Genomic DNA, 23005 nt, shown 5'->3' with positions numbered 1-23005 from the left:
CTACTCCAACTAGACACTGACTTTAGAGCAGAGAGCACTGTTTTACACTAAACTGCAACCTCCCAAACATACCATAGTGACCAACAGAGAGCAACAGCTCAGGATATATTTTGATGGGAAAGATGCATTGACCAGCAAATGCAGGCACAGCAACAGTGGATTTATCTACATGTCATGTTTGGTCCATAGTGCAACGGTCAATCCTGAGCTTAAACTAGATGATCTCTGAAACACCTTTTTACCACATTTTCACTTTTGCCTTTTCTTGAGCACCTGCATCTAGAGACAGCACTCTGTGTGCATCATCTCTGATTCTCACAACAGCCTTATGAGACATATTTCTACGGCCATCTGCCTCTGGCTCAGAGGCAGAAACTAATTTAGGTAAGGTTTTCCAAAGTGTAAACAGTGCAGCAAGGACTTCAACCAAAGTCCCTGTAACTCTAGAGCTTATATACTGTCCACTAAACCCACAGCTTTTTGTGAACCTACATGGAAAACAGTTACACACTGATAAGGAAAGGAATGAAAATCTTTGCTACTATAATGTTAGCAACTTACCAAAGAAACAGCTGTTATTATGTTGGGTATTTGAGGGTTATATTCTCCTGACAGAGACTGTGAATGGGAGTGGAAAGGCTCAAACAGTGAAAAGGAGGTTGGGAGAGGAACCGCATGTGAGACCCAGGACCTGTTATGTTTTCGTGTTTGTTTGTTTTTTTTTTGCCATGCCACATGGCTTGCTTCCCTGACCAGGGATCAAACCAGGCCCCCTACAGTGGAAGTGTGGAGTCCTAACAACTGGACCACCATGGAATTCCCCTTTTTTTTTTCCAGGGCCTATTGTTTTGAATTGATAACAAAGTCGATTGCTGCTCTTAACAATCTGAGCATAATTTGAGTTGTTTTACTAGTTAAAAAAAAAAAAAAAAGTCTTGCAAGTCACAAAATTTCCATTAATTCTAGTCATGCCATGTCAACCTGGTCCACGGAGACAGTTCAAAGGAAACCAAATTTTGGCCACGTTCTATGAGACATACATCTCATACACAAATATGCATTTAAAGCTATGGAGGAAAATACACATTTTATAGCAAGGTGATCTGCCGACAACAAATTACAAAGTTTAAAGTCACAAAATTTTAAGCAAAATGATTAGTCCGCTTATATAAAAGTCTGTTGCTAAGCAACCACATCAGTGGAATATTTCAATTATGATTTGAAGTTCTCGGGCTCCCCTTAGCAGTAACAAAAATAGACATTCCATGGCTAATGAAATCAACTTCTCATAAAATATGGAAACCTGAGACTAATTTTCTGAAACAATGTGTCCTGAAAACATGGCAACATATATTAAAACATAGAGTGAGGGCCTGGTGATTATAATCTGTTACTTTCCACTGTGCATTGACATTTTCCCACTAAAAACGAGCTCTTGTGTAGTCTGCTATGTTCTTTAACCCTCAGTAAAATAATTGGATATCTATTTCCTTCTTGAAATCATAACTATAGTCATTAAGCAGGTGAGTGATGAGGCAGTTATACAACCCCCAGAGCTTCACATTTCTCTTTAGAGTATTATTTCTTCATCTTTTGGTTTTAAGATCCACACTTTTTGTATGAAATAAGAATGAATTAGGATGCCTTGCTATTAATTACCTGTTATAAACTGTGAAGGCATTTTAACATTTGAATTGTGTGTTTCCTTCTTCTTGTCCCCCCAGCTGGAATCTGGTCATTATTAAAATGAAATAGTAGAGGCGGGGCTTAGCAAAGCTACATGAGGTTGTCCAGTGCTTTCCAACTTCCACCGGTCTGACTATACCCAAAACAATCCTTAGCAAACGACTGATGGCTCCCTCCTTAACAGTTGCCCGTAAAAATGGATAACATATCATCTTCCTATAACCAGTGTAGTGTCAGAAACTAATATTTTATTTATATTAAAAAATGAAAAGTAATGTTGTATATTTCTCTGCCTGGGATTCTCCAGGAATAGATCTTGGAACAAAGGTTCCGGTGCAGGTAGTTAATATTGGATGTGGTCCTACCAAGCACAGGTAGAAGACTGGAGGAGGGAGACAGAGAATGGAAGGGAGCCTATGAAGGTACATTATCAAACAAACCACCACTCTGGGTAACTTGAACTTAATTCTGCTGGAAAGCTCTGGGAAATGGGGGTAGAACACATGCCTTAGAGGTATCCCACGGAGAAGCCAAGAGTTGGGCTGTTTGTGGTAGGAACAAAATATCTAATTCCCTGGGACTTCTAGCAAGTCACATGTGCAGAGGAGGACCTCAGCCAAATGGATGCAAATTGTAGCAATTGGAATTCTGGCCAGTGAGCAATGAAATAGTGAGGCATCATGAGTACTAGGTGGAATTAATGCTTCTGAAAACATCTACCAGCCAATAGCCAAGGGGAATTGGAGAAAAATTACGTGACTTTTCTTGCCATCACGTGGGATTAACCCTAAGGCATATGCTATAATGACGTTTAGGATTCAGAGCTCCACGTGCCCACAGCAATAACCTCTCTGATATTACCCTTCTGTGCTTCTTTCTCTTCCTTGTCTCACTTATTCTCTCCCAGAATCACATCCCAAATAGTCCTTGCATTCACATCCTCACCTCAAGGTCTGCTGAGGGGGAAAATCAACCTAAGATACCAGAAAATTATTTTAATTTGTGACCAGGATTTTTGCCAAGTAACAATCATTTTGCAGGAAAGACAGCTAATAACAAGCAAGATTCATTCCCATTACCAGCATAAAGGTAAAATTTATTTCTTCCTATATTTTCTTTCCCAAAATACTCTACCAGATTAGTCATTTTACTTCTTCACTGTGTAACCCTTTTTGCACAAAATACCCAAATTTGACATTGGACGAGAGCATATAAAGTCATTTTCTTGGCATCTCCAAAAAGATGACTCTACCGGACTCAGAACCTATCAGTAGTATAGTAATTATTTCACCTGAGCTTGTCCACGAGACCCATACCAAGTGCTAAGGGGTCTCTTTGTTACTACAATTCCATCATTTACACTGCAGCCAAGTCAGTGTTCTAGTGCATGGCTGTAACAATATCACTCCCAAGTTCAGAAACATTGATGGTACCACGGTTCCTAGGGAATTATGTAAAACAGCCTTGACTTGAAATTCAAAGCCTTGCAAAATTAAACTCCACCTTACGTCTAATCAGAACTAACTTTCCAACAGCAAGTCCCCGGCTAGACTTAGAGCTTTTGGGAAGGTGCTATAAGTGGGTGTTAGGGTAACCACCCATTCCAGTTTGCCTGAAACTGACTGTGTCAGTTTTAGCACTGAAAGTTCCATGTCCTGGGAAACCCTTTAGACCCAAGCAAACTTGGACAGTTGTTTACCCTAGGTGTGACAGTGTACACTGTTAAGGTGTAGTTATTTTTCATAGTACTAAGGAAATATCTATGCTAAAATAAGTTAGCTACCCTATCTTGAATGATATGCAGTTGAAAGAAGAAATTTTACATGCCAAAATACAGTGCAAGTGGAGAGAAAGTATATAAAGTATGTTATAAAAGCGGTATGGGCCCTTATTAATCATCAAAATCAGAATCTTGGGACCTTATCTATTTCCCCCATATTCTCTAACTACTTCTACCTAGTAAACTACCTTCACTCCTAATAACACTCAAACCCCCTATATTCTGGAGCTTCAACCATTTGTTCATGCTATTTCCCCCACCACCTGAAATGCCCACACACCTCCCGTCAACCTCCATCAAATGGAATCCATCCTCCAAGACTCACTCGAATGCTGCCACCTCTATGAAGTCATTCCTGATTCCCTGCCTCCACTTCTGGATTTGGTTTTCTCTTCATTTTTAAAAAATATTTATTTACCTATTTATTGTTTATCTATTTATTGATATTTAAATAGATAAATATTTATTTATCTATTTATTGATCCCACCATGCAGCAGGTGGGATCTTAGTTTCCACTGCCAGGATCGAACCCGTGACCCCAGCAGGCAAAGCATGGCGTCTTAACCACTGTACTGCCAGGGAAGTCCCTGGTTTTCTCTTCATTTAAGCCTCTACCCCGTCTTTCTTTCCTTTTTCACAGCACTTAGAGAAATTTCCTTATTTTAAATGTATGCCGAGCTGGAAAATCACACTTTAGTATATCATCATTCATTCTTCACAACTTCTCTGTGAGGCCCCTGTACAAAGCAGGGATTCTTATCTCTATCAGACACCTGAGCAAGCTGAGGCAGATGGAGGACTAGGTCAGCTATCCGAGTTTAGATCTTGTGAGTGGTTGAACTAGAATTCAAGCCTGAGCCTCTGATTTGAGATCTAGATATTGTTCCTTATATTTATATCCTTGAGCAACACACTAGGTTTCAAATTACTTGAGGGTATCATTCGATGATGCATATTAGTCATTACTGTATTTTTGTAAAAACATTTAAGTAGAACCTTTAATCCTGACATTCAAATTCCTCCCTTAGGTAAACTTTATTTCCTGGGACTTATTTCTGCAAATAGATGTTTTTCCAGGATAGTCCTCATTTGGATTTCTTGTAATTAAGTACCATATCTATTCTTTAATACGTCCCCTAGGCCAAGGGTACAGTTTTAAGAGCTCCTATGAGGCACAGTTATCATTATAAAGCTAATCGCTCCCCTCTTGATTATCTACAGTGATACATCAGTTTTTTCAATGCAGTGTCCTCAAATTGTGATCTGTAAAACACCTGCAACAGAACCTTCCAGATGCCTTGTTATAAATGTCGATCCCTGTACGCTATCTCAGATTTACTGATTCAGAAAACCAGGATGCGGGCTTCCCAGGTGGCGCAGTGGTTGAGAGTCCGCCTGCCGATGCAGGAGAGACGGGTTCGTGCCCTGGTCCAGGAGGATCCCACATGCCGCGGAGCGGCTGGCCCTGTGACCGTGGCCGCTGAGCCTGCGCGTCCGGAGCCTGTGCTCCGCAACGGGAGAGGCCACAAGAGTGAGAGGCCTGCGTACCGCAAAAAAAAAAAAAAAAAAAGAAAGAAAACCAGGATGTGTGGTTCAGAAATGATCCTTGTGGTTAAAGTTTAAACTGAACAGAAAGATTAAAGTTTACCTCCTAAGCCTGGCATGCAAAGCCCTCTTAAATATAAAGACATTACATTACTTTCTATTGGAAACTTCTACTCTTGCCTTCCTTTCACCTGATACATTCTGGCTGTAGTCTCCACCATGCCAATGACATGCTTTCTAGTCTTCCACACCATTCCAATCCTACTCATTCTTGTAGGCCCAATGCACATCTCAGGTCCACTGATGTCACCTCTCCCTCCTCTGAGCCATTACCATTGTTGCTGCTATTGTCGTGATTGCTTTGGTTGAGGCAACATGCATCAAGCACTTACCAGATGCCAGGCATTCTACTAAGTGCCATATACGCACTATCTCTTTAAACCCTCAAAAAAAAAAAAAAATCCTTATGGGGTAGGTTCTACTATTATCTCCACTACTGAGATGTTGAAACAAATCAAAGAGGCTTAATGACTTGCCTGAGAGTCATTAAACCTCTGTGAGGGGCAACATCAGGACATAGACTTGTGGTCTCTGATGCCAAAGCCCACACCTTTAGGGATGCACTGTGTGCTTCCCTCACGTCTCCCCCTAGTACAGCATCTCTACTGTCATAGGCACTTGTCATTATGACAATTGATGGTGCCAGTTCCTTGGGTAGCCTGATGAGCAATAAAGCACACCAAACCATTCTTACCAGAAATGATAAAATCTAAATGAGGCGAATTCCTCGAACTGTCCTAGTGGCTTGTCCTACCTTGATTTAGAGGGAGAAAGGGTCAGGAGCAGGCAAATGGTTTATTTTACTTCCAGTAACGGAATGGTCCACTCTACAAACAAAAATGCAGTAATACTAAAGGTACTGAATACGTACTTGATTAGTCAAGAAACAACAACAATGTAATAATAATAACAGTGATATATAACTAACATGTATGATAGCCACTACAGGCCAGGCACTCTGGTTAGCCTCATTGTGCATTATCTAATTTCATTATTGTAACAATCGTAACAAGTAAACACTATTATCAGCATCCCATTCTACAGATGAGGAAACCCAGGCTCAGAGACGTTAAATAGTCTGAACAAGGCCACTTGGCTAACTATGGTAAAGCAATTCATACCTTGGTGTGGTTGATTCCCAGTCTCAAGCTCATTATTTTCGGCTCCATTAAAGAAGTTTTCTCTTAAAGATTAATTTTGAACCAGTGATTAGAAATTATTTTTAAAAAATTTAAATACTAGAAAACTAAGCTCATTCAACTCATAAATGAAGACCAGACCACAAGACTTATCTGTGGATATTAAAAGAAGACTAGAATATAGGCTTGCCGGTCACATCCATGAATGTAAGTAGCTGTCAGCTTGGTTTGGCACCTAAACACATGTATTTGCTTAAAAGCCAACTTCATCTGGCTATAGTATTAAATGAGGTTGGCACTGGTCCAGAAAAATAACCTAAATTTCAGGTTTCTTTCAAGACAGTTGATAGTTGATATTTGCCTGTAAAACTTATTTCCTCTAAATACCACAGAGGAGCTGTGCACACAAAATTTCCAGGTGGAAGAAAAGTTTCTCAAAGACTGGCTAACAAAATAGAAGTTTCTTTCAGATAACGCAAGCATTCTGTTACTTTGGTTTTACCTTTAACATTCGTACCATAGAAGGAGACTGGTGGGTAAAACTGGAAAACATTAAAAGACAGTGCTAATTTTACTTGATATTCCTTTGCAAAAGCTCTCTTCTGTCTCCTCCTCTGCTGTCCCTTCCCACCTTAAAGAGCAGGAGACCACAGAGCAGACCCTCAACATCAAACATAAGTGATGGGGACCTCAAGGCCTTAGGGATTTGCTTAGCATGAAAAACTTCCTAGATATATCTTCCAGCAAAGTTAAGACACAATGCTATGGCTAGGCTACATCCATCACATCCTAAAACTCTCTTTTGGGAGAAGGTAGCAACCTTCTCACATAGAAATTTAGCATAAACACTTCCATTTCTATGGGAAGCCTAAAAAAAAAAATCTCAGGTAGCAAATGGTACGTAAAAATTTAAAAATGGTATGTAAAAATTATCCAGTATTCTAGACTATTACACACACTGTATTACTCCTATCCTCACCTTGATAAAGCTTTTTATTACTGGATACATGAGGAAAGTTGTTTTGTGTGACTGATTAAAACTATATTTTCCCTGGCTAAGGAATTTTTTTTTTTTTTTGCGGTACGCGGGCCTCTCACTGCTGTGGCCTCTCCTGTTGTGGAGCACAGGCTCCGGACGCGCAGGCTCAGCGGCCATGGCTCACGGGCCCAGCCACTCCGCGGCACGTGGGATCTTCTCGGACTGGGGCACGAACCCGTGTCCGCTGCATCGGCAGGCGGACTCTCAACCACTGCGCCCTCAGGGAAGCCCCTGGCTAAGGAATTTTATAGGCTGTCTCCAGGTGGGATAACAGATCATATTGGTTAATCCACTCATTTCAGGTGGAAGCTTCAAATGGCACTTCCTAATTTTAATACACTTCATAAATTTGCTCTGCTCTCTAGACCTTCTGCCTCAGATGTGCTTGTTTCTTTCTCAACCTATTTTGCTTCTTCAATATACTTCTCCTGCCATTCCTCCCTCTGAATAATCTTTCTGCTGCTTGTCAAAGAACCATCCCTATCAGAGCACTCCCAAATAGGTCCTTTACTGGATTCATCTTTTCATACTCCATTTTTTTTACCCTCCTTTTCAGTGGAAGTATCCTACTCCATCTCATCTTTCTTCATTCTTTCTCTATGTGACATTAGTTACTTTTGTAAATGTATTTATTATTTTTAAAATTTCAGTAAAGATATGTCTTCAGGAATACATTGCATGAAAGATGTTAAACAATCAAATTTCACTTTTATTTTTCATTTTCAAAAAATCAAAAGCTCAAGTACTCTGCACATAAAAGTTGCTGAGCTTTCAGGCAGCCTCTCAAGAGTCCTCCAGTATATGAGTCCACATAAGGGTAAGAAGGGGAGGTGGAAGCACACATATACCCCCAGAGGAAAATAATGATCTCAGGGCTCAGTTTCTGTGGAATATTCAGGGACAGAGTGACTTATCTCTCTACATCCCCAAATTTCAACGTGGTGTTTGTTTTGGGGCAGAAAAGGAAAATTACATTTAATCCATGGTTTCGTTTCTCAAAGTTTTTAAAATTATATGTGAGTTTAGAAGCCTTAGATAGAATTTATAAGTATGTAGACAAAGCCAAAATACTTTGGAAATAAAACTAACCAGTTTATTGTAAGCACAACTAATTATTTTTCATGTCGATATTGGCTTGGAATACAGCTGCACTATTAAAAACCTTGGCTTGCCTTCTTTCATATTCCACCCATTGGCCTGTCCAGTGATTGATGGACTCTCAAAGGCCAACCATTGGCGTCACTGACATGGTTTCTAACTCTAGGTACTCATTAGAATTACCTGAAGAACTCTTAAAAATACCTATGCCCAGGCCTCATGCCAGACTAGTTAAATTAAAATCACTGGGGATATTAAATGGCCATGGGTGTTTTTTAAAATCCCCCCAGGGGGACTTCCCTGGTGGTCCAGTGATTAAGACTGTGCTTCCAATGCAGGGGGCACAGGTTCGATCCCTGGTCAGGGAACTAATACCCCACATGCTGCACGGTACGGCCAAAATTTTTTTTTTTTTTTTAAATTTTTTTAACATCTTTATTGGAGTATAATTGCTTTACAATGGTGTGTTAGTTTCTGCTTTATAACAAAGTGAATCAATTATACATACACATATGTTCCCATATCTCTTCCCTCTTGCTTCTCCCTCCCTCCCACCCTCCCTATTGTGATTGCTGGATAACGAAATTATAAAAGACTTTTCTTTACTTTCTAGTAGTCTGCCTAAAAAGCAGGGATTTTCTGTTATTTTATTTTATTTATTTCTTTATACAGCAGGTTCTTATTAGTTATCCATTTTATACATATTAGTATGTATATGTCAATCCCAATCTCCCAATTTATCATACCACCACCCCAGGATTTTAAGTTTTATCAAAATAATTTCTTTTATTGTTTTTATCAGGTCTTTGATTGCTTAAACTGAATCTTTTCAATATTACAAGAGCTACGTTTTTTTTAAGCAACTATTTAACTTTCTGTATTTGCCTTAGAAGTCTTTGTCACTTTGATTAAATGGATAACTAGGAACTGTTTCACAGTGACCTATGATCTTATTTGACCAGAGTTTAAAAACCTTTTGAAGTCTTTGACAAACTTTCCCAAATCAAATTCGAAATAAAGTTCTTTTGAACTCAAGCTAACTTTAGGATTTTCAGAGGGCCTCTGAAACATCTCAAAGAGAGGTATTAGATTAATTATCCTTCTTTGGCACATTAACTTTCATGGGAAGTAATGTCAAATAAGTGACAATAAACCTTCTTGGGTTATATTGTTTGGATTATCAGGGAGCAAGATATTTTCCTGTACCCTTCTAGGTTCTTCTGGCTGGTCTAAGAATTATACTGACATGAGAGAGATTAACAGGAGGAAACCAAACAAAAGTTTAATAACATGTATATATGGAAGAGAACCAGGAAAATTGAGTAACTTGTCAAAATGGCCAAAACCCTCACCTTAAATGCCATCCTCAACTAAAGCCAAAAGAGGATGCTGAGGTTGGGGAGAGTCAATTTTGGGACATTATCAGGAAAAACACCATAAACAAGGGTAAGCTTGTTATGCAGATTTAAATCATTGTCTTCTCCATTGATAAGAGTTTCTAGCAATTTGGTCATCCTCCTGTTTCTGGTACAGTGAGGGAGACACCCTTAAAAATGAAGATTTTTCTTACAAATGTGTATGTTTCTTACAAAACGGTAACTCCTACTTGGTTTTCAGAATTTTTCCTGTATCTTCTTTTTCTTAGAAAATAACCAGTTTAAAATAATTAATATGCCAAAGAGACATATTTTGGGGTAGAAAATGCTGTTCCCCTTCAGGATGAATGTTATTAATTTAAATGTTCTAGACACAATATGATATCACTAAAATTTGAATATGTCTGGGTATATTACCAGTCATAATTCTAGTTACTATCTTAAAATCTTATGTCAAAGAAATAACCAACTTTTTCATCAATTGCATCGTAATTATATATTTAACCATGCCATTTAAAGTCTTCGTCATCTACAGATATTTATTATTTTACTCTGACGCTTTTGCAAACAATGCTTCATCTTCAAGAATATTCACAGAAAGGACTTCTTGACAAATATAAGTTTCTGATAACCTTCATACCACTGAACTGGGTAAGAAATCAGAGAGTTTAGTGGAGAAAAGGGAACCCACCTACATTGTTGGTGGGAATGTAAATTGGTGCAACAGCTATAGAGAACAGTATGGAGGTTCCTTAAAAAGCTAAAAATAGAACTACCATATGGGCTAGCAATCCCACTTCTGGGCATATATCTGGACAAAACTATAATTCAAAAAGATACATGCACCCCAATGCTCAATGCAGCACTGTTTACAATGGCCAAGATATGGAAGCAACCTAAATGTCCATCGACAGATGAATGGATAAAAAAGATGTGATATAACGGAATACTACTCAAACATAAAAAAAGAATGAAACAATGCCATTTGCAGCAACATGGATGGACCTAGAGATGATCACAATGAGTGAAGTAAGTCAGACAGAGAAAGATAAATATCATATGATAGCACTTATATGTGGAATCTAAAATATGATACTCATTTGTATCATGGTGTCATATCTAATATTTAAGACTTTATTTACAAAACAGAAGCAGACTTACAAAAATAGAAAACAAATTTATGGTTACCAAAGGGAAAAGGGGGTGAAGGAGGGATAAATTAGGAGTTTGGGGTACTAGATACCAACAACTATACATAAAAGAGATAAACAATAAGGTCCTACTGTATAACACAGGGAATTGTAATCAGTATCCCTGTACTGTATAGCACAGGGAGTTATACTCAATATTTAATAAGCCATAATGGAAATCACTTTGTTATACACCAGAAACTAACACAACATTGTAAATCAACTATACTTTAATTAAAAAATTAAAAAAAAAAAGCTATGGCGAGGTGATTTGGCAAAACGATTCTAAAATGCATATGGAACTTTAAAACTGCTAGAATAGCTATAAAAAATCTTAAAACATAATAAAAAAATAGATGTAACCTGCCAGGCCAGATATCCATCAATTTTTTTAAAGTGTGCTATTATACTCTAAGAAACAAATATACCAATAGATCTGAAAAGTTCTGTGAAAGAGACCAGAGCATTTTATAGGAATATGTCATATTTTAAAGTGGCATGGCTAAGGAAACAGACCATTAAAATATAAATGATTAAGGAACAAGTTGTTATAAATACGGCATAACAAAGGTAAAAATAAATTTCAGATATCTTATACAATTGTGTTTTGTGCTCCTCTTCAGACTTCTTGTATTCCTCAGTAATCTAATATTTGTTCTATATTTTTATGTGATTACCTTTATAAGTTGATAGTTTACATAATCTCTGATGATACATCCACATTCTTAAGTGCCTATGGGACAGCTTAATATGAAATATCCCACAGCAAAATATTATTTCTTAAACCAAAATTTGGGCATATGAGTATTTGTTTCTTTTTTAAAATAATTCTACATATGTTATAAATGATTTATATGAATATAATACATAACTTAGATATATGTTTAAATAAAAAAGGAGAGGAAAAGAGAAAATGTTTTGAAAAATTACAGTGAGAGGAATAAAAAAAACCTAATTATTTAAGGCAATGTAGTAACACATGAAATAGGTATTTTAAAAACATATCCCAGAGTTTTGGTGAATAGAAGTCAGTGGATTCCTGAAATTAAAAAAAAAAAAAATTCTACTATTTTCTTCTTTATATTATCACTTATTTTTTGTAAATATGCATTACTTTTGTAATCAGAAGACATATCCAGGGGACCCTTAAACAACACAGGGGCTGGGGGCACCAACACTTCGTGCAGTTGAAAATCCCTGTATAAATTTATAGTTGGTCCTCTGTTTCTGCAGTTCTGCATCCCTGGATTCAAGCAACCTAGGATCATGTAATACCGTAGTAGTAATACATATTTAGTGAAAAACATCTGTATGTAAATGGACCTGAACAGTTCAAATCCGTGTTGTTCAAGGGTCAGCTATACATACATAAAGCTGATATTAATTTTTCCAGAATATCTTAAAAATTTCTAGCTGAAAGCTGTTAGAAGCCTCTTTTGCCTCCTTCCTTTCACATTTTAAAGCTGAAGCTAAGTATTTCTTTTTGAAACAAAACTTTTTACTTACCATTATTTTTACTAATTGTTTTTTGATTCCCCTAAAATCTAAGAAACTAAAATTTTTATATTAAATAGCCCACTGACTATTATACACACACTTTTCTAGCTAAAGAATTCTCATGGTGAAGAACTAAAAGATATGGACTTAAAGGAATTAAATGTTTATAACCTTGCATTTTTGCCTGCTAGCAACATGTCTGAAAAAGTGTGGAAGTAAGTGGAATTCAAATGATTAACACCCTTTTGCTCCAGTTCACATTTAAACAAGTTACTGACGTGCTGTCACTTCCTGTTTTCTTGGCTCTTAACAAATTCTCTGAATTGGTAGCAGATTTTTATGTCATCTATTTTTATGTTCTGCTTATCAGATGGAAGGACAATGACAAAAAAGTTGAAGTTACTCTGAAATGGTTAGAGACATGAGGAAAAGTGAGAGGTAAAATAATGTATAGTACCTTTCCACCATTCAAAGTGTTGAGGATTTAAAAGTTTTTCTACATGTTGACACTTCATAGGTATTGTATACAAAAAATTCCATGCCCTTTTATTTGCAAAATTAAAAAACAGACAAGATTTTCTCAAGAAGTATTAATAAGTGGAAAGTTAGTGGAGATATTTGCCATTTTTGAATAATCTTTCTGGACCAGGTTCTAGAAAACTATAAAAGCCACTTAACAAGTTTCTTATCACTTATTGTGTTTAGGTTGTCCCCTATAGAAATGACAGTTTCAATAATTTATTTTCATGTTGCTCTATCTTTAATACCACAAAATGTTCTTCATTTATTCAAAAAATATTGTTTGATCATCAGAGAAAACCAAAACATACAATTAGAAGAAATAGTTCAATATAAAAGAAACATAAAACATACTTTCTCTGCCCTCAATATGTTAATATATTTTAATGATAAATTGGAACCACTTTATGAAAATGATTTAATCAGGTGGTTTGTGATAATTTTCTTGCAATCACTGATCATTAATAATATTTGATTAATACTAATCCAGTTGCATATAGACTTTTAAAAATTTATTTTATTGAAGTATAGTTGATTTACAATGTTATGTTAATATCTGCTGTATGGCAAAGTTATTTAGTTATACATATATATATATATATACATTCTTTTTCATATTCTTTTCCATTATGGTTTATCACAGGATATTGAATATAGTTCCCTGTGCTATACAGTAGGACCTTCTTGTTTATCCATTCTATATAAAATACTTTGCATCTGCTAATCCCAAACTCCCAATCCATACCTCCCTCACTGCCCCCCCTTCTCCTTGGCAATCACAAGTCTTTTCTGTATGTCTGTGAGTCTGTTTCTGTTTCATAGATAAGGTGTGTCATATTTTAGATTCCACATATAAGTGATGTCATATGGTATTTGTCTTTCTCTGACTTACTTCACTTAGTATGACAATATCTAGTTGCATAAATTCTGGCCTATTTGAGAGTACTCTGAGAATCATCATCCTTCAATAAATGAATAAAGCTCTCAGGCTGCTTCTCCTGGAGCAGCACTGCTCAAAAGAGAAGCATCCCCAAAGGCAATTAATACTTGCAATTCTGTGTCTACCTTTTTGACTTCGGAGTTTAGTCTGAAACCACTCTTCACAGTGTCAGAACTCACAGGGAATTTCCCCTGACCAGCATCAGATGGGCTTCTCGTTATATGCCAGCTTCTGTCACTGTGGAGGATAGCAGCCTGTCTCCTGAAGTGCTCCTAAAGGCCCCAAAAGAATAGTACATACATCATTTTGACTATATTTTGAGGGAGGCTGTCTCACACAGATGCTGAAAAACTGGTAAAAACTTGCTCAGTCATTGTTACATAACACTCAGGCAAAACAGACAAGGTGAATTATAAAATAAAACATACATTTGGACTTTGTTTCCTCATTAACTGAAGACTTCCGCTTGTTATGTCTTAGAGCATATAAAATATAAATATTTTAAAATTTTATTTTATTTACTTTTTTATACAGCAGGTTTTTATTAGTTACCTATTTTATACATACTGGTGTATACATGTCAATCCATATCTCCCAATTCATCCACCACCACCCCCGCCTCCACTTATGTCTATTTAGGTCTTCTGCCCATTTTTGGATTGGGTTGTTTGTTTTTTTAATATTGAGGTGCATGAGCTGTTTATATATTTTGGGGATTAATCCTTTGTCCGTTGATTCATTTGCAAATATTTTCTCCCATTCTGAGGGTTGTCTTTTTGTCTTGTTTATGGTTTCCTTTGCTGTGCAAAAGCTTTGAAGTTTTATTAGGTCCCATTTGTTTATTTTTGTTTTTATTTCCATTACTCTAGGAGGTGGATCAAACAAGATCTTGCTGTGATTTATGTCAAAGGGTGTTCTTCCCCTCTAAGAGTTTTATAGTGTCCAGTCTTACATCTAGGTCTCTAATCCATTTTGAGCTTATTTTTGTGTATGGTGTTAGGGAGTGTTCTAATTTCATTATTTTACATGTAGTTGTCCAGTTTTCCCAGCACCACATGTTGAAAAGACTGTGTTTTCTCCATTATATATCCTTACCTCCTTTATCATAGATTAGTTAACCATAGGTGTGTGGGTTTATCTCTGGGCTTTCTATCCTGTTTCATTGATCTCTATTTCTGTTTTTGTGCGAGTACCATATTGTCTTGATTACTGTAGCTTTGTAGTATAGTCTGAAGTCAGGGAGTCTGATTCCTCCAGCTCTGTTTTTTCCCTAAAGACTGCTTTGGCTATTCGGGGTCTTTTGTGTCTCTATACATATTTTAAGGTTTTTGTTCTAGTTCCGTAAAAAATGCCACTGGTGGGCTTCCCTGGTGGTGCAGTGGTTGAGAATCTGCCTGCTAATGCAGGGGACACGGGTTTGAGCCCTGGTCTAGGAGGATCCCGCATGCTGCGGAGCAACTAGGCCCGTGGGCCACAACTACTGAGCCTGCGCATCTGGAGCCTGTGCTTCGCAACAAGTGAGGCCGCAATAGTGAGAGGCCCATGCACCGCGATGAAGAGTGGCCCCCGCTTGCCACAGTTAGAGAAAGCCCTCGCACAGAAACGAAGACCCAACACAGCAAAAATAAATAAAAATAAATTAATAAACTCCTACTCCCAACATCTTCTTAAAAAAAAAAAAAAGGGTGTTGAATTTTGTCAAAAGTGTTTTCTGCATCTATTGAGATGATCATATGGTTTTTGTTCTTCAATTTGTTAATATGGTGTATCACATTGTGTGATTTGCATATACTGAAGAATCCTTACTTCCCTCCCTCCCTCACTCACTTCCTTCCATCCTCCCTCCCTCCCTCCCCTCTTCTTTCCTTCCTTCCTTTCCCCCTCCATCCTTCCCTCCTTCCCTTCCATCCTCCCTCCCTCCCTCCCTCCCTCCCTTCCTTCCTCCTCTCTCTATTTCTTTGTTTCCCTCTTCATCCCCTTCACCCACTTCTCTTAACCCCTGCCTCTAGCAACCACCAATCTGTCTCTGTACCTATGAACCTGTTTTGGGGTTTTTCTTTGTTTTTTTCTTAGACTCCACAGAGAGATCATATTTGTCTTTCTCTGTCTGATTTATTTAGTTAGCAAAATGCTGTAAATATCTATCCACGTTGTTGCAAATGGTCAGAATTCATTGTTTTTATGGGTGAATAACATATGTATGTATGTATCATAATTTCTTTATCTATTCATCATCGATGAACACTTAGGTTGTTTTCCTATCTTGGCTATTGTAAATAATTCTGCAATGAACATGGGGCTGCATAAATTTGTTCAAGTTGGTGTTTTCATTTCCTTTGTATAAATGCGTAGAAGTGGAACAGCTGCATCATGTGGTAGTTTTGTTTTCGATTTTTTTTACAAACCTCTATACTGTTTTCCATAGTAGCTGTACCAATTTACAGTCCCACGAACGTTTCATTTTTTAATAAAAGAAATAATACGAAAGTGAGTTTTACATAAATATCTGATGCAAAATATTATACTAGACCAAAGTAATATTTTTATGAAGCTTCTCTCATAGAAAAACACCCCCGTTTTTCTTTCCTTTTTTTTCCTGAGCTTCATTTCTTCTTAAAAAACCCATGTGACTAATTTAAAAAATGACCTCAGTTTGAAGGATCTGGCATTTTCTTTTCTTAGCTCTTTCTATACCTAAGAGTCATCCAAGAATTAACTTTTCTCCTCAAGTAAATGATTCAGGATGTTACACTGCTGAATTTTCCAAGACCTTAGAGCAAAAACAAATATGTTAAAACCCCTCATCGAATAAGTAACCATACAGGAAATATGTGATAATATAAAATCTATGCTTCTAAACTTTCACTCCTTCTCCATCTCTCTCCCTCCCCTATCCCTTTCTTTGTCTCTCTATATACATTCATACATACACACACATCAGGAAACCTTCAGGTAAAATATCTTCATTTCCTGTTTTAATGGTAGATACATAGTAAATTCAGAAAACAAGCATTATAAAAATTATATTCATTTTGGAGTTTACTGCACACAAACATTTGAAATTATCCTTAGTAACATATTTCTAAAAAAAGAAACTTTACTTTCTTAGTAGTTTTTTTTTTTTTTGAGAGGGATTTTAGAGGTATAAATATTGTCTTATAGCCATAGAGAAAGTGTCAGTTTTCTCAATTTGGTAAATAATTTTCACATTGTAGAAAATTAGTAGAATCTACAAGTGGTAGATAGTCTTCAAATATTTTCAAATAAGAGAAAAATCCCATTCTATCATATTCAGTACTTTGATCCTATTGAATGATAGAGGATACCTAAAACATGAATAATTTGATCTCTTGGCGTTTCTGTCATGAGAGATGCACTATCTTAGCACAGTGCCTAATTCATAATGGGTGTTTGATATCTGCTTGCTGAAAGAATAATAGATCTATTTTACATAGGGTAAAATGAGCCAAAGAGATTCATAAAACAGTGCCAGAGAAATTGATGCCATGCAGACATGGCATCAGAACACAGAGAATACAGAAGCACATGTTAGTAACATCACTGGATAAATTAGGCCTTGGAAACTATCCCTACTGTACTTACTTATTGATACTAATGGGATATTTAATGGTCAGTGCTTTGTGACACCTTGTCCATTTTCTTCTATTGAGAGTGAATTGGTATTGCATGTTGATGGGGCAAATATTTTATTTTCCCCATTTTGGGGATGTCTAGGGGATGCTTACTATTACCAATGAGGTGTGACCAACGTTTTGGGGGATATATCAGGAGACGAAATAACCTGATAAAAAGTGATATATGTTTCTATGGGTTGACCTTCATAATTTAACACTTTTTTTTTGATTTAATGAAACTTTGCAATTTTTACACATCCCCCAAAAAACAGAGTATCATGATATGTTTTCCATTTAGAGCACATGATCTGATGCATGTCATATTTTATGTTCTATCATAGTTCCTAGACTTCTTAAAGTTATCATAAAGTTATGGTGGGAGGTTAGGCTGGGAAACAAAAGTATCCTCTACATGTCCATTCTGATCCCCTCCTGCTATGACCTTAGAGCAGGCGTTGTGCTGAGCACAGTGGATATGTAGATGACATAAGCGCTTGAGAAAAGTCATTTCACGTAATATGGAAAAAGCAACTGTGTCCACTTTGCCAAATATGGGAAAGGCAAATAACTCAATCTAGCCTCATTTTAATCACAGTACAATCAGGTTTATGATCTGTATGTGTGCATATCAACCTAGGTTGAGAATATAAATTGTGCTCCTATAATTGAACGTTTGCTGGACCTCTAGTAACTATAGAATACTTATTGGACCTTAATGGGGCAGAATCACCTAATAATCACATTCATAATGAGGCGCTTACCTACTGATTCTCTTAATCACATGTGGCACACAGGTATTTTATCCTTAATGGAAGTGTAAGGTATGCTGCAGTCTACTAATTAGTCTCAATGAAATTAAAAAAACACAACTGGAAAAGTTCATTTAACAATGTGTGTGTACATGAATCTCACTCCGTTTATACCTTATGAACCACATTAAGAATCAATAGCTCCACCCTGTCATATATGTCTTTTCCTTTTGTTCCAAAATAGAAAAAGGGAATTTCAGGTTTATGAAAGGGAAAATACTGTTTTACATCAGTGTCAACTGGAAGAAAATGGAGTAGAGGGGAACTTTATGTATACTTTTTTACATACATAATTTACACATTGAAAAGAATCTGGAAGTGCAGTTCTAACTAATACTTACTCCAGGGAACAATCTCTTATAACAGAAAATGATGTGTATGATGTAAATTTTGGCTATTAATTTAATATGTGTGCAATTCTTACATGTAAATCTGCTGTAAGAAATTAGACATTTTTTTAAACTTTCCTTCTTTCCTAAGTTTCTCTTCTTTTCTTTTGAGTCTGTCCTAGTTACTAAACCAGAACGATCTCCAAAGGGATATATTGAAAATTGTTATGCATGCTATGCCAGCTTTTAAAATGTCACACAATAGACCCATGCAAATATAGACTACTGATCTTTAACAAAGGAGCAAAGACAATACAATGGAGCAAAGACAGTCTATTCATAAAATGATGCTGAAACAATATTCATGTGCAAAAAAAAAAATTTAGACCAGACCTTACACCTGTCACAAAAAAATAACTCAAAATGGATTACAGAACTAAATATAATACGCAAAACTGTAAAAGTCCCAGAAAATAACATAATAGAAAATCTGTATGACCTTGGCTTTAGTGGTGACTTTTAAAATGCAACACCAAAGATACAATCCATGAAAGAAATAGTTTTGGGAGGGAGACACAAGAGGGAGGAGATATGGGGATATATGTATATGTATAGCTGATTCACTTTGTTATAAAGCAGAAACTAACACACCATTGTAAAGAAATTATACTCCAATAAAGACGTTTAAAAAAATAATTAAAAATAAATAAATAAAATGGAGGGTAGGAGGATACTGGTACTAATTTTGCACAGCTGCTCTCAGCTCTGCCTCTAATTAAAAAAAGAAAAGAAAAGAAAAGAAATAGTTGATAAACTGGACTTCATTAAAATTAGAAACTCATGCTCCATGAAGGACAATGTCAAGAAAATGAAAAGACAAACCACAAACGGAGAAACAACATTTGAAAGACACATATCGGATAGAGCACTGTTATACAAGATATACAAAGAACTCTTAAAAAAAAACGATTCAAAAATGGGCAAGTATACATACAGATGGCAAATAAACATATGAAAAGATGTTCAAGGTCATATGCCATCAGGGAAATGCAAATTAAAACAACAATGAAATACCACTACCAACTATTAAAATGGCTAAAATCCAAAACACTGACAACACCAAATGCTGACAAGGATGTGGAACAACAGGAACTTTCATTCATTGTTGATGGGAATGTAAAATGGTACAGCCACTTTGGAAGACTGTTGGGCAGTTTCTTACAAAACAAAACATAAGCTTACAAGAGGATTCAGAAATTTCACTTACTGGTATTTACCCAAATAAGTTAAAAATTTACGTCCACACAAAATGCCTGACATGGATGCTTATAACAGCTTTATTCATAATTGCCAAACTGTGGAAGAAACCAAGATGTCTTTCAGTACATGGATAAATGGATAAACTGTGGTACATCCAGACAATGGAATATTATTCAATACTAGTGGTCATGATTGTGCAGTGCATTATTTATCTGTATGGTTAGATACCACTAATATAAAATAATGTACTTAAACCTCTGTTCTTACTGCACCTACCTTAGACATTTTCTTTAAATGTTCTACTATTTAAGATGAAATTTTTAGAGCACCTACCTTTTCCTATAAACTCTTTTCACCATTTATACTTGCAACATTTTTTTACTGTACCTTTGCTTGATACCTTTGTTTGCATTCTGTTCCATGGTGACATGTAAGTCTTCTGGCTTTCTCTAAAGTTTATTTCCAAATTCTAAAAAATATAGATACCATATATATTATATATACTATAAATTATGTTAAAATTTTATAAATATAGATTATATTAATAATATACTTATAAATTATACATATAAAATTATATACATATAGAAATTACCATGTGAATTTTTTAACAGCAGAGCTTATTAGTATGTTAGAAATACTTTCCTTCTCTTTAGACCCATCACAAATTCTGTTCCACTTAAAGAAAATGTTTCTAGCATCACAGCAAAATCTATTTTTTTCTTACTCTCTGCCACTTGCTTAAATTTAAATCACTTTTAATATGTGTTCTACATGTAGATAATGATGTTTTTCTACATATTTTGTTTCCTGAGTCTTTTAATTGCCTTGATTTTCTATTTACAAAAGAAAAATGAATCTTCCCATATCCACTATGTATCTACCCTATCTAGAATTTCACATACACTTCCATCCATTTCCCCAAGACAGTCCCTCCTATACTTTTCAAACTCCTGCTTTACTAAGATCTGAGACAGCATAGCTGTCATTCTAAAATTTCATTTCATCATATTCCTATCTCCAATTCACTGTTTCCTGGATCCCAGGTTATTTTCCTTTTTGATTTTACTCATTTACTTTGAATAAGTAACTTCCTAAAAATGATTGTCTTCTAGTTTCCTATTACATTTTAATTCTAATTAGATTTTTCTAATTTTTCCTTTTAAGATTTATTTTCTTTTGTTGATATTGGTCTGTACCTCAAATTATATTTCTCCCACCATTGTGGTATTAACATTTTCCTTTAGTTTTTTTTTTTTTTTCCCCTCTCTCATGCTGCTGGTCTTAATTGATTGGGTGTTCATAGCAAAAATGAAGGACCCAGTTGATGTGTTTCCTACTAAGTTATTGTCGGTTTTTCTCCCTTTATGTAGGTAATGCCAGAGTGAAGAGTACTCAACTCTGGTGCTTAACGCCAATATTAAGAACCAAAGAGTTCACTAAATTTCTTTGCAGAAAATCCCTTTATTTTTTGACTAGGGAGTAAAAAACTGGTTGCTTGCTGTCGTATTAAGGAAGCTGTGTAGGATGGTTGAACTGTCTAGGTGTTTTGTAGTTAAACACAGCGTTAATGCTCCTTTTCTAACCCCCCCCCACCCTGCCCATTTCTTGGACCCAGGATCTCAAAGCATTTTCACCTAAGCTGTATATATCATGGACAGTGGCTTATTTTCTCATTTCACCCATCAATTTACTTTGCATATTCCATTTTCTAGAAATTTATTGAGATTTCTCATCTGCTGATAACCACATGGTATGTTTTTGTTTGGGTTACGGGATTGTTCCTTTTTATAGTTTTCACCGAATGACAATGGGGTTTCCAAAGGGAGAGTAGACAAACGCTTGCTCTCCAGCCATGATTTAAATAGAAAATTTAATTTTTATATTTTTATTTTAAACAGAAAAAATGTCAACATGTGTAAATCCAATATATGTATACAATTTTCTATTATAAAAAATAAAGTTTACCCTATTAACTTGCCCACTAAAAGTTATCCTATCAAAATACATTATTTTTAAAGTGATGTTTTGAAATTAACGTATGTTACTTTTAAATACAAAGATGAGTAAGGACCCTCTTTGTAATCAGTTTACTTGGGGGAAAACCAGCCCTTCTGAAGTGTTGTATCTAATTTGGAAATTATTGTGTAGGATAATAAAATATATCTTGCTAAAAAATTCCTTCAAAGTATTTTCCCCGGAAGAATCTTGACTACTTCAGGGCATGGCATGCAATTTGATAGTTCTTTTTTGCTTTCTTTACTTTAGAGTTCATAGATCAAGTTGATGGACCATCAAACATTAATTAGTTATTTTATAAACACATTTAGCAGCTGCATTTATCCCATAAACAAAGGTAGGTCAAATATGTCATCACAAAAATGGATCTAAATTAGTTGTATATAGACTGTAATTCATTATTCAGATATGAAAAATGATTTTTGGTAATGAATTTCTCATATAACTCATCAAGTTTATTTTCCAAACTCTGAAGAAACCATTAATTTGCCTTGTTATAATAATCTATTTTACTGGGTCTTTCAGAACTCCCTATATGGCCACTAATGACTTGGAATATAAAAGTCATCTCATGTTCCACCTATTCCTAGTTTTATTTTCATTAATCATTATGAAATCATGGAAGCACTGACATTTTTCTACACAAATCAACAGCTGAGAGCAACCATAAAGAACAATATGTGTAAAGCTGAAAAGCCCTTCTCAGAGAGGAATGAAAAGGCAACTCCCCACTATGGCAACTGTTTGGCAAGGAGGGCTTTAAGACTGACTTTCCAAAAGTTACGTACATGTTAGGTATTCTCAGTGCTCTGAAAATTCAGAACTCCAAGAAACTATAACTCTTCGTTGGGAAGGACATGTACCAAAGCCAGGTGTTAGTCTGGCATTTCCAGTAGTAACATTTGGCCCCATAATACCATGACACTAGCACACAGGACCCCACCAATTCATGACGATCAGTTTTCTGTTCAATTACCTGGGCTTTTTTTGGTCTGACAATTACTTTATTTTTAAACACGGTGATTATAGTTTAATAAAAATGTGGGCTCTTAAAAAAATGACCATTGCCATGCCACTTAATCT

Source organism: Neophocaena asiaeorientalis, unplaced genomic scaffold (genome assembly GCF_003031525.2).
Source record: "Neophocaena asiaeorientalis asiaeorientalis breed wild unplaced genomic scaffold, Neophocaena_asiaeorientalis_V1.1 scaffold139, whole genome shotgun sequence".
Taxonomy (NCBI): Eukaryota; Metazoa; Chordata; class Mammalia; order Artiodactyla; family Phocoenidae; genus Neophocaena; species Neophocaena asiaeorientalis.
This window is presented reverse-complemented; position numbering follows the sequence as displayed.